Here is a 14,220-nt window from a genome sequence, read left to right on the forward strand (position 1 = left end):
TCAAATTTGTAAAGTATAAAAGCACTGGCCTTAACTCTTTAAAAGTTATGGTCAAGGTTTGCTTTTTTAAAGTAGGTCAATCTTAAAGGTCAAGGTCAAAAGGTCAAAGTTCTTGATATCCAATGAAGGGTCTTCTCACAAGGATTACATGTATGAAGTATGATAGCCCTATCCTTTACCGTTCAAAAGTTATTGCTAAGGTTTAAGTTTTTTCACAAGTAAGGAAATCTACAAGGTCAAGGTCAAAGGGTCAAGGTTGTTGGTATCCACTGAAAGGTCTTTTTACAAACATTATATATATGAAGTATAAATGTCCTGGATTATATTGTTCAAAAGATATGGCCAATGTAAAATTTTAAAATTTTCATGTAAAAGTGGGTCAAACTCCAGGGTTAGGGTCAAAATGTCAAATTTGATGGAACCCAAAGAAAGGTCTTATCACAAGGAATACACAAATAAAATATGAAAGTCATAGCTCCACTAAATCAAAAGTTATGGGCAAGGTTAAAGTTTTTGCGGACAAACAGACAAACAGAGAGACAGAGAGACAGAAAGACAGAGAGACAGACAGACAGACAGACAGACAGACAGACACGACAAAAACTATATGCCCCCGAAACTTCGTTTACGGGGGCATAATTAAAATGAAATAGCCCAAACTCGAAAACCTATCTTGTGTGTATGTGTGTGTGTGTGTGTGTGTGTGAGGGTGCGTGTGTGGCTCCCCCATACTGGGGACCTGCTACAGATACGCAAGTCGTAAAATGGGGACATAAAAAACATTGGGGACTTGATTTAAGTCCCCAAACTTTTTTTTCGTTGAAAACGAAAAATTGACATGTCTAAATCCTAAAAATATCAAAAAAATAACGTGTCCCAGTTACGGGGTTTTATCGGACACATGATTACACAGATATCGTGTTGATTGAAGTTGCCATCTTCACTTACACATCTCTGACGTTACACACTTCTAGATTACGCATGCGCGTGTGTAAAAAAAAGCGGAAGTCCAATTGTTTTGAAGCGGGATACAATAAACATGTGGAAAAGAAGACACAGAGGAAAACCTGGGCACAGAATCCTAGATTCTTTTGATAAGGATGATTTTTATGCTGGAAAACGGTATGTTATCTACTTCTTAGATAAAATATGGTGCGAGGAAACTTGCATCAAAGTATTGACGGGGGGAGGGGGATTGTGGCATAGGCCTATCGGGTACTCAGTTGAAATGAAAAGACAGTTATTTATGTGATTTTCTTTCTTGAAATAGTACACAATTTATGCTATTCATTTCACAATGATTTAAAATTCATCAAATGTGAGGTATATTAATCGAATGTGTTTTGTATTTCATCAGCTGTTCATGTCAACATGAAATGACCTTTACTAAGTTTTAACTGAACTAAATCCAGTCCACTTTAATTTGGGAAAATGGAAATGTAGTTTGTATGTGTGAGTTTTTTTGAGCCAATAGTGAGATCGGATTGTAACACCCCCCCCCCTTTCTTCTTGAGATCTGCAACTTTTTGTTTTTAAAGCCAAACCTAAGATCGGGTTGTACCAAACACCTCAACAACCACCTCCTTCTTCTTGTCGAGCTCAGCAACCTATTTCTGGTGTTGTTTTCTTTTAATTTTTTAAAGCAATAAGTGAGATCGGATTGTACCCCCCCCCCCACCTTTTACTTGAGAGAGAACATACAGTGTAGTTATCATATTCATCATATATTTCACTTGTCCTATAAAATATAAGCATTACTTAATACAATAATAGCCTATCTCAATTTTACTCAAAATGCACTTATTATCTACTGCTAAAGAGCAAGTAATTGAATATCAAACATATATTAATTGTTTACATGTTGTTTATATTAAAGAAACTTGGACTGAAGCATCTTTTAATTTAAAAAGCTACCACATTACTTATATGACAGTATAATTCATTAAGTGACAATTATATTTTCCACATTTTTTCTTAATTATTATCATTTTACAGCATTCTTTTTTTTTTTTTTAAATCACATTTGATGTCTCTAAGGGCCTGTACGTGTTATGGGCATTGGAATAAAAATGCCCAGAAAGAAAATATGGATAAAAATGTACGTCTTGAACAAAATTTATTAATGAATTTTTTTTTTAATTATATAATTATTATCCTTAAACATGTGAAATGATATAGAATTAAACTAGAATATAAAAATCATGCAAACTTGTGTTTATTAGATTTTTTTAATCTGGTCATTATATCCTAAAGCAGGACATTATACCCCTGTCGTTTTTATTATGTCCAATAAAAAGTTTATATATTTCATTGTGCATTTTGCCACGATTCTCAATGAAGATAACAATATTTTAAATTATTATTTCCAATAAAAATGATATTGTGTATGCACCAAAATTGACAAAAAACTATTTATTATAATCAGTCAGGACATTGTACTATAAGGGCATTATACACTTCCGGTGTAAACAGCTTATTCAGGAACTGAGGAAGCAGGTAAGGCATGGTTTGGACTGAAAAAAAAAAAAACAACGTCCTTGTTTGATTCCTTGAAACGATTCATTGTGTAATTATGTTCTGGAGACTTGAAGTCTGTACAAAGACACACTACATCAAAGTAGTTTCATGTCGACCGCTTTATACCTGTTAGACAGATCATATGGATAAGCCTTTCCGAATTCCCTCGGTTTAATTTTCATTTCACTGTTAGTGTGTTTGTTTATATACAAACAGCTTTTAAATTGAATTTTTAAGAGTTAATTATAATTGTATATCATATGATATAATCTTTTTTAAAGCAGAGTGCATCATGTATTTAATTTTTGTATCCTTTCTATCAGAAAAGTCATAGGCTATAGTATAATAAGAATCATTTGACTTGTTAAATGTATTGTGGTATATTAAGTTTATTTATGTATTCTTAAATTATTTCATTTCGATCCCGATGTAAATTATCTTGCTTATATTTGGAAACACCCACTTTTATGCGACTATCAGATCGGGGAGGAAGATGACTGGCTTTATTCTCTATAGCTACACTCTTCACATACTAGAATCATCTTTTTGTCCATCTGTTTATATTGCTTTTATAGTTCATATTTGGGTTAGACTATATTTTGGTTGGGGGTAATTATTATGTACATCGTACGTACATTATAGCAGTTTTCTGTAAGACTGTTATAAATTTGTAAAGTCGGAATGCCAATATTGACCTCATAGAACAACACCTACATGTAGTATCGCGAGTACCTCACAGATATAAATTCTTACTACCGCTCTTTGCAAGGGAAGGCTCTAAATCTCACAATTTAGATTTCTGGCATACGTATAACAATTTTTACACTAGTGACAATCGAATGATTCAAACAATTTTGATTGTATGATATCCAATATTTTAGAAATCACAAAATTTTATACAAATATTAACATTACATTTGGCGTTAGGGCTGAAACGATACACCCCCTCCACGATACAATACGTATTGCAATACTTGTGTCACAATTCAATTTTTTCAATACAATACATTTAAAAAAAGAAACAGATCATTAAGTTAAAGAAAACATGTATTTAGATTCCAAAAGATACATATAAGGTAACGATACAAAAAGAAAACACTTTTTGTGCTTCTGTCGATTAAAAAAGCGCATTGTCTGTGTCAATTCTAGCAGCAGCAACCTGCACAAAAACTTTTTCTGTCTTAATTTTCTCTCTCTTGAGTGTCAAATAAACTGACAAAATGAGGACAAAGACAGTCAATTGAAGGGTTAGCTAACCTGAATATAAAAAAGTGTATTGAATTGAAAATTGAGGTAGTGAATTGAATATTGAATTGAGGAATTATAATGAACAATATCGATATTTCGATGAATTGTTTCAGCCCTATTTGGCTTGCAATCTTTTTAGCACTTTGGGGGGAAAGAAACTTCCGCTAAGTCAAGTACAGTATGCTAAATGTCTTGCACATATGTTAATAATTAAGAACTTTATGAAATGCACTAAATCAAATCTATACGCTAACTTGCTCAAAAGTCAAATATTATATTTTTATTACACACTTAGTAATAAATACAGGTTTTTTGCATATGCGATATAGCTGACGTCACAATAGCCGTATCAGCCCTGCAGGGCTGATACGGTTATTGTGACGTCAATATCACACCCTTAATAAATTAAACCACAAAAACAGTACTTGTGATCATACACAATTTTTGTACTGTTTGGTGGGTTCATATTCTTGTAATTTTAACTTTTTGAAAATAAATTTAATCTTAATTTACAAATACATGTAATAATTATAGATTATTTTCAAATTACGGATCGAGTGCATTGAAATAGAAGTAGAAACAAACAAAATTGTATGAGACAATAGACCATGTACATGTAGTATGTTAGTTTACTGAGGCCAAAGGCGATTCAAAAGTCAGCCAATTAATTCATTGTTATTAAATGTTATTGAATTTCCAAATGTTTGACACGTTTGTTCTTGTCTCCAACAAATGTATACACTCATGATTTAAAGCATAGTGTAATAACACATTATGATTTGCATGATTAGTGTTAGCAAATCGGATGATTTTTATTAAGTGGTTACTCGCTTCATCTTCCAATCGAGTACCCGGTTACTCAGATGATTTTTGGTAAAAGCATCAATATCTATTATTTATCTTTTTCCATTCTTATCGGTATAGTAATCTGCAAATATACTGTATATGGACATTATTTTTACAATACACACATACGATATCATCAAAGATTTACTGTTTTAAAATAAAGAAAATAAGGAAGTCGACACACCGAGAAGACAAATAAATATATCATTGTCAATCACCATTTTACACTTTCCTTTTCAGCCCCCGAAATATGTCGCAATCAAGGAGAATAATTATTTACATACTCCATAATTAATAGTCAGTATGTAGAGTTTCCAGTAAATCGCTGGTTTCCGAATATTTTAAGATTAGGTGATTTAACAGATTTTGAATCAGCTGTTCTTCTGGTAAACTTCAAGCTTATTATGTCTGCGACGGCATCTCGTTAAATTATCAAATGAGGTAATTATAGCTCAGGTCTTCAAAAGATATATACCCCAAGCAATCAAAGCTATCAATTATATAAACTGTGAAAACTAATCAAAACAGTTTGATCCACTACAACCATGCACTAGATCAAGTCTAATGGTATCTAAAATTAGCGAAATGTGTAAGTTAGTATACCGGTACATTTATAAATTATTAAACATTTATTTCTATGCCTTTACTATGGAGAATTCATTTTATCCGAGTAACTGAATAGCAGTTTTACTAACTGATACTCACATCGTTCGACAGTTAGTCAGGTACTCGTTGCCAACACTAATTATGATCGTAATTTATCAGCTTTATCAAATGTTTAAAAGTGGAAAAAATATTATTAAACAATAGATACTCAACTATTTACTAAGAAAGTAGTTTAGTGCATTGGTATCTAGCATGGTAACATTTACAATGACACATGTTTTAAAACGCCCTATTTGATTGGTCAAAAAATGTTAGCAAATATATGGTTGGTCAACGTGGTCAAGAGGGAAAACCCCAAAACCTCCTGGAACTTTAATTTGAAGTGAACTCACTCTGAGGTACACCCAAAAATGCCCAAGGAAAAGGTGTCTAGTCCAACCAGAGAGCACCTTAATCCCTGATCATTTAATTTCTATGCTTATTGTATAGAAATGGGAACTCAGTAGTATTACAAACTTTTACTTTGAGAATAATATTGATAAATTTCTGTATAAAAATGCTTTTACAACATTAGCTGCAGATCTGTAGCTATCCGAAAAAATATATATTGATAGACTGGATAGCTACAGTGCCACCCATTGAAAAAACTGTATATTTATTGCGCACAAAAAAGTGCGCTCGGTTTTTTAGCTCTACTGGTCAGAGACCAGAAGAGCTTATGCGATAGTAAGGTGTCCGTCGTCCGTCTGTCTGTCTGTCTGTCCAGCTGTCTGTCTGTAAACAATTTTTCAAAACGCTACTCCTCCTACAGTTTTGATTTGATTTCAATATTACTTGGCACACAAGTAGACTTCACTAAGATACATAAAATAGTGCATTGGATTTTAATTTCGTTGAACGATGTTGCCATGGTTACTCAAAATTGAATTTTCTTTGAAATTCCTTTAACACGCTAGTCATCCTACAGTTTTGGTCTGATGGCAATGGCTTCTTTTCTCATCCTTTGTTATAAATGCAAACCAGTAGAGCTACAGTCTCGACAGAGACTTCTGGTTATTATTTCTTCCTAATTCTTACCTCAATTGCAAAAGAGGGAAGATTTTAAAAAGTTTCTGTTTCCTTTATCAATTACATTCGCAGTTGACATCTGAACGAAGCGTATTGGACCGAATTATCTTTGAAACCAAAATGGCAGTATAAATAATCGAAATGTTCGATGATTACACTATCAGGGTCAGGAGGACTATTAAAAATAATTATGACGAATGTTTCGTTGTGGAAAGAGTCAAAGAATATGTAAGGAACACACGGTTAGTTATATATTATGAGATTTCAGTTTTAGGAACATGGAGAAATAAATCGAAAACCGAGCGCACTTTTTTGTGCGCAATAAATATACAGTTTTTGAAATGGGTGGCACTGTAGCTATCCGGTCTATCAATATATATTTTTTCGGATAGCTTCAGATCTGCAGCTATTACAACATGTATTAAAGATTTGTTCCTACTTTTAAAAAAAAAAATTCCAATACATTCTGAATTAAATTTATGATTTTTTTTGTTAGAATGTTCAAGGCAACCAGAAGCTTGAGTCCATCCTGAACATAGAGACAACACAGATATTAGCAAAGCTGTAAATATTGCTAGAGGATTAGTTAATGCAACTCAGCAAGGACTAGTGATGGATATGTTCCAGGTTCCACAGCTAGGAGAATGTCAGGAAGAAAAGCCTCATCATTAAAAGTGTTACAGGTGAATTATTTAGGAATTTAAGAAATAAATAGGATAGATAAATATATACTAGGGAATTAATTTTTTGTTGGTTCATGATCACATCTATTGAGAAGCCAAAGGCAAAAGTATTGCATGCAGTAAATATTGTTTGGATGTAATCACACTTATATCATTGTATACAAATAACCTTTATCCGTATTTAGGCCATATAAAATTAAAATCTTGGTTCTCAGGCCCGCGCGCATCCGTTTTGAGGTAGCCGATTTTATTGTATTTTTGATAAAATAAAAAGTTGGTGTTGCGGAGACCAATCCGGGAAAAAAATTCCAACCTCATTTGTTTCGTAGTTTAGTATTCAAATATCACTTCCGGTAGCCATTTACAATGAGATTTTGGCTACTTTGTTTGAAAATACATTCGAGGAAATTACCTACAATGTTTACACGCTGATAAGCAATTGATAAAGCAGAAATTTTGACCAGAAATGGAAAGTATATCTGTGATTAAAAAAATTATCTTTATGTTAAAGAAAATTCGGAAATTAAAATTTAAAAAATACCTCCCTCATCTACTTTATTGCCTATAAAATGAAAAATAAAATGCCGCCCTCCCGCATCTGTTTTGGAGAAAATTGGCCTGAGAACCAGGGAATTAAATTTAGATAGCCTTATAAATATTTTGAATTTATGTCAGATAATATAAATCTAAATTCATTCCTGTGTCAAATTATATTTTCGTTTCCAATGTCTTTGTTCAAGAGACAATTACAAATAGTCAAATGAATGCACTTTATTTCTCCATTAATATACTTGTTCATTGCTAAAAAAAAAATCATGTGCAGGGCTGAACAAATATAGAGTCAAGAAGCAGAGCTTGTAGCACGTTTATTGGCGGAATCAATTCTATGTAATATAAAGAATAACTGTCATTTTCAATTTCATGACAATGATCAATCGATTGGCTTGCATAATAACTTTATGCATAAATGCCTTGGCCAAAATGCGTTTATGCAAATTATATACGCCAACCAATTGATTCTTTTCAAGAACCACAGGGCCAGGAAAGATGAAACTCATGTGAAATCATCCTCAGGTAGTTTCGATTCAAGTTTGTTTAAATCATGACCCTGGGGATAGGGTGGGGCCAAAATGGCTGATCAAAGTTTTACATAGGACTAGATAGGGAAATCTTTTAAAATTGTCTTCTCAAGTACTTCAAAGCCATGATTAGTGATATTTATGTTGAAACATCCTCAGGTAGTGTAGAATTAAATTTGTCAAACCATTCAAACCATTATAACGCCTAAGGGTAGGGTGGGGCCACATTGGTGAATCAAAGTTTACATAGAAAAATAAAGGGAGAAATCCCAAGAACAGAAAAGCTATGTTTAGTCATATTGACATGTAAGCATCCTCAGGTATTTAGGATTTAAATTTATTCAAATTATGGCCCTTTGGGGCAAGAAGGGAAACAATGGGGAATCAAATTCAAATTATTATGAAGTTATATATAGGAAGAAAATGTTTTTAAAAATCTTTTTATCAAGAACAGTAAAGTCATATGCTGTGTTTATATGAAGGCATTGTAAAGTAGGATTAATTCAAGCCCCCCCCCCTTTTCAGTAAACTTTTCCTGATCTGATTTGTGCTTTTTCCTAGCTGATTTTCTCAGTTGAGCGATGTGGCCCCTGGACCTCTTGTTTGAAATTACTGGGATCAAAGCTGTTGATTATTGCTCAAAAGTTTATCATATACATACACATTTTATTCTGGTTGAAATGTTTGTAATTTTACAATTAAGTTCCATTTTTTTCCACACTGCATTACCCATTTTAAGGCACTAAAGGAAACTGATGGCATTGTTTTTGTGTGGGTGATGAGAATAAGAGTGAGGAGGAGATTAGTTTGACAATCAGGATGTCCACACTGTCACTCCAGGTACTGTATACACACTGCATTACCCATTTTAAGCAATAAGTTTCTTAACTTGAAATTATATGCAGAAACCCAGCATGACCAGCCAGTCTACATGCATGGAAAATTTTCTTAAGACTTGATATTGAGTATTACTAGTAGAGCTTTAGTCTAAAATGCAAACAGGTTGTTCTATTCAAGGATAGGCCAGAGTGTAGTTCAGACACAAGTTATTTGCATTAATTGAACTATACCAATTTCAGAGTCATAACATTTCACAAATATGTCTTCTGAATGGAGATGGAGGAGTTAGCTGAGATTAAATTCCTGGATGTGAATTTATATAGCAAAGCTTTCAAGTACACAGACCATTCAAATAAAGAAAGTACCTATGTATCACAAATATACTAGTAAACAATCATTCTCCTGCCAGATTATATTTTAGTTGAAAAAAAATTGCTTTAACTCTGAAAGCTATTTTTATTATTATTATTTTTTTTTTGTACAGACCATACCACCAACCAAGGAAAATTATATTTTGAAAATATCATTTTAGGGAAGAAGAAGTCATTTCTGATCCTAGATCTACTGTGGAAGATTCTACATGCAAGTGACAAGAGATACAAAAAAATCCCAAGGACATCATGAGAAATGAATTTAATCAACAGACATTTTGGAAAAGATTTTCTAAAAAATTGTAATAGGACCTTAGAGAAGTGTAAAACACCAAGGAAATACATTTGTAATCTTGTTAAAAACAGAGAAAATCTTGATTAACATTCTACTTTCAATTGATATACTTTGAGAAATATGAAAAAAACTGTTTTAGAGCCACAGTAATGGAGGACATTGAATTCTTTGCAGCAGTTTTATCATTAGGCCATTCCATTTTTTTTCTGTGTTTAGTGTCTGCAGATGGATTGGTTTTGAGGTCAAGCAATTTAAGAACAAACACAAAATAAAATTGACAAATACAAATCTTTGACAAGCAATTTACTCTTCTGGGATCAGCATCTCTCTTTTTTAAAAGTGATGTGCCTAAGTTTTTTTTTTTTTGTTTCATTAAACTAGTAGTAGTAGTTTAATTTAGTTATAATATGAGGAAAATTCTTAAATGATGCTAAAGGAGTTCTAGAACTTTGCGTAAAATGTTGTTTTTTCCCCTTTTGGTTTGTGATTTTTCTTTTGGAACGAAGAAATGTTTGAAATAAAGGTTGGATGGGAAACAAAGAAAAAACTTGGAATGGCCTCATATAACCTACATGGACTAAACTTGCATAGATGAAGAGTGCTTAAGAAGCTGTGCATGATGTATGTAGGAAATGATTTTGAAGTATTAAATATTCTATGCAAAAGGAAATTTTCTCAATTTAGTTAATTTTTGCAAAAAAATGATTAAGCATCACATACATAACCTTTCTGAAAGTGAAAAAAATATTCATCCTAATTAAGTTTGATCAAGTCTTTAGTTCAAGTTATATGCAAAAATACATATTTCATTCTTTATAAACACTATGATATTGCTGTACTTTTCTTATGTGAATTGAATATAAAGAGTTGGATTTGATGCATAAATAGTCCTGTTCTTATACTAGTTCTTTGAAAATCACCCCCTGTCCCATTTTTAACATCAAAATAAAGTATGGAGTATTTCTCATTTCCTTTAACAAAGATTTTTTATAGAGTCCTGAGATTGGAAGTTAAACAAGATTTCAAAGTTCTTGAAATATTAAAAATGCAAAAAAAAAAGGAATTTTCAGGATATGAGAGAATTCAAATGGGACCTTGAGACTTGGTCAGTTAATTGGTATATATATGGAGGGCCATTTTATGGATAAAGTGAACCTAGCTCTTTTCACCATTTCAATGAATACACTGTCACAAAGTATCAAAATGATAAACTGATGCATTGGTTACCAAAACTGAGTACTTTTGATTTCTCACAATTCACAGGGCCAAAAAAAAAAGCTTTCAGTGAACCTTGCTCTTTATTACATTTATGTCTGTAAACTTTTACCATGTGCAAACGTCCTTTGTTTCTAGAAATGCCTTTATCTTCTGTAAGTCCCCAAACTTTTAACATGTGTATAAGGTCCTCAGTCTCTATAAATACCTATATCATGTGTAAGTCCCCAAACTTTTAACATGTGTATAAGGTCCTCAGTCTCTATAAATACCTGTATCATGTGTAAGTCCCCAAACTTTTAACATGTGTATAAGGTCCTCAGTCTCTATAAATACCTGTATCATGTGTAAGTCCCCAAACTTTTAACATGTGTATATAATGTGGTCCCCAAACTTTTAACAGTTTCTATAAATACCTGTATCCAAACTTTTAACATGTGTATGTGTAAGTCCCCAAACTTCCCCAAACTTTTAACATGTGTATAAGGTCCTCAGTTTCTATAAATACCTGTATCATGTGTAAGTCCCCAAACTTTTAACATGTGTATAAGGTCCTCAGTTTCTATAAATACCTGTATCATGTGTAAGTCCCCAAACTTTTAACATGTGTATAAGGTCCTCAGTCTCTATAAATACCTGTATCATGTGTAAGTCCCCAAACTTTTAACATGTGTATAAGGTCCTCAGTTTCTATAAATACCTGTATCATGTGTAAGTCCCCAAACTTTTAACATGTGTATAAGGTCCCCAGTGTCTATAAATACCTGTATCATGTGTAAGTCCCCAAACTTTTAGGTCCTCAGTCTCTATAAATACCTGTATCATGTGTAAGTCCCCAAACTTTTAACATGTGTATAAGGTCCTCAGTTTCTATAAATACCTGTATCGTGTGTAAGTCCCCAAACTTTTAACATGTGTATAAGGTCCTCAGTCTCTATAAATACCTGTATCGTGTGTAAGTCCCCAAACTTTTAACATGTGTATAAGGTCCTCAGTCTCTATAAATACCTGTATCATGTGTAAGTCCCCAAACTTTTAACATGTGTATAGGTCCTCAGTCTCTATAAATACCTGTATCATGTGTAAGTCCCCAAACTTTTAACGTGTATGAGGTCATCAGTCTCTATAAATACCTGTATCATGTGTAAGTCCCCAAACTTTTAACATGTGTATAAGGTCCTCAGTTTCTATAAATACCTGTATCATGTGTAAGTCCCCAAACTTTTAACATGTGTATAAGGTCCCCAGTTTCTATAAATACCTGTATCATGTGTAAGTCCCCAAACTTTTAACATGTGTATAAGGTCCCAGTTTCTATAAATACCTGTATCATGTGTAAGTCTCCAAACTTTTAACATGTGTATAAGGTCCTCAGTCTCTATAAATACCTGTATAAATATGTGTAAGTCCCCAAACTTTTAACATGTGTATAAGGTCCTCAGTCTATAAATACCTGTATCATGTGTAAGTCCCCAAACTTTTAACATGTGTATAAGGTCCTCAGTTTCTATAAATACCTGTATCATGTGTAAGTCCCCAAACTTTTAACATGTGTATAAGGTCATCAGTTTCTATAAATACCTGTATCATGTGTAAGTCCCCAAACTTTTAACATGTTTAAAAGGTCCTCAGTTTCTATAAATGTTCTTATCCTATGCAAGTCCCCAAACATTAGGTATGTGTATAAGGTCTCAGTTTCTATAAATATATGTATAAAGTCTTCAGTTTCTTTTATTAGCCTTATCATGTATAAGTCCCTAAAACTTTTATCGTGTGTATGAGATCCTCAATTTCTTTTTATATCTTGATCTTAAGTAAGTCCCTAATTTCTATATATATATATGTATCTTGATCTTGTCCCTAAAGTTTTACCATGTGTGTAAGGTCCTCAGTTTCTTAATTTTCAAACTGTGCAAGTCCAAAAATTATAACCGTATGTACAAGGTCTTCAAAAAACCCTTTTCTTGTTTGTTGGTACATGTTGTTTAATGTCCCTGCAAATTTTGTCCTATATTTGGCACGTACGGACATGGAGAAGTGAGGGATCTTTTCCGTGCAAACACCTGCTGCAACAAGGGAACTCGGTTTATACGGTCTCATCCGAAGGATAGGTATCCACGTCCCACAGTTGTATTCGAACCTGTGACGTAAGGATCAATTAACCCCAATTAATTGCAAATCTAGAGCAGACGCTCTAACCACTGCGCCATGCGGGCGAGACACCTTTGTCTTGTGTAAGTCCTAGCTTAAATTATACCATAATGAATATAATCCTTTTAAATAATGAAAACATAATGTAATGCGATATTAGTTAATAAAAGTGTCCTTTTATAACATGCATACATGTATTTCTTATCAAATAAGTTCAAGAGCTCTTGTATTTTAAAGGCTGATACAGAGCAGTATCGGTTACAGCTACAGTAACTTTATTTCCGACGCTCAATAATAAACAGGCACACTCAATAATAAACAGGCACATATCATAGGGGTGGGGGTTGGGGGGTTGGCCACCCCCTTTTTTTCCAGACATTTTTTTAACTATATAAATTGTTTATTGAAAGCCCCCCTCCACCACACACTTTTGGAATAGGATTATATATTTGGACAATTTTCTTTTCTTCTGTTTTTTTTTTTTTTTTGATCAAGTTTTATCGGGTAAGTTGAATTTTAAAAAAATTATTTCCCGGGCTGAATTCCCCTTTAATTTTTTCAACATAGATGCCCCCTTCCCTTTCTGCTTGTCAAGGAATATTTGCTTGGTATTGCCCCCTCCGTGAAAATATTTGTGCAGCCCCCATCCCCCCAAACGAACACACACTAAAATTGCTTCCAACCAGTCAGATTGTGGTTCTCATAATGGCTTAGCAAAGTAAAAAAAAAAAAGGGAAATTTTAGCTCACCTTTACGATGAGAGCTTGTATATCGTCGGCGTCATACAGGTTAAAGATTAAGGGTCTATAATTTAATATTTTTTTTTCATTTTTATATTTATTTAATATAATTATAGCAACGTTAACGATAAATTTTAAAAGCTACATACATGTATTTGTATACAGTTTTACTATTTCAGCACGATACTTTGAGAGAGGACTTGTAATACTTTGTGTATTATTTTAAAAGACATCATCGGGAATAATTGTCCTTTTTGTCCATGTGTCACTAAAATCACAAACACAAAAAAGGTCTGAAATGCTCTAAGTATTTTTTGTTTTTCACTTAAACTCACAATATTTATCGTGAGATTTTGGGCTATAATATTCTAATTTTAAATTTTGCTCCAGATTGCAAAACATAATAAATTGCTTTTCTGTATAATCTATCTAAAATGGATAAGGATACAATGTTTATAAGGATAACAATATAAAGTTTATAAGGATAAGGATATAAGGTTTATAAGGATAAGGTTTATAATTAAAGAGTTATGTTATATTAATAAAATATTTATTGTATTA

The 14,220-nt window shown here is 32.7% G+C and overlaps 1 long non-coding RNA gene across 1 annotated transcript; it reads left to right on the top strand.

Moving 5' to 3' along the window:
• Nucleotides 1–684: 684 nt before the first annotated feature.
• Nucleotides 685–10,223, top strand: LOC134247376 (uncharacterized). Its single transcript, XR_009987816.1, has 4 exons — nucleotides 685–1,122; nucleotides 6,782–6,968; nucleotides 8,787–8,887; nucleotides 9,420–10,223. It is a non-coding gene; the product is annotated as an uncharacterized LOC134247376 (long non-coding RNA).
• The last annotated feature ends 3,997 nt before the right edge of the window (nucleotides 10,224–14,220 follow it).

Source organism: Saccostrea cucullata, unplaced genomic scaffold (genome assembly GCF_032062105.1).
Source record: "Saccostrea cucullata isolate Sc308-1 unplaced genomic scaffold, CSIRO_AGI_Scuc_v1 ctg39, whole genome shotgun sequence".
NCBI lineage: Eukaryota > Metazoa > Mollusca > Bivalvia > Ostreida > Ostreidae > Saccostrea > Saccostrea cuccullata.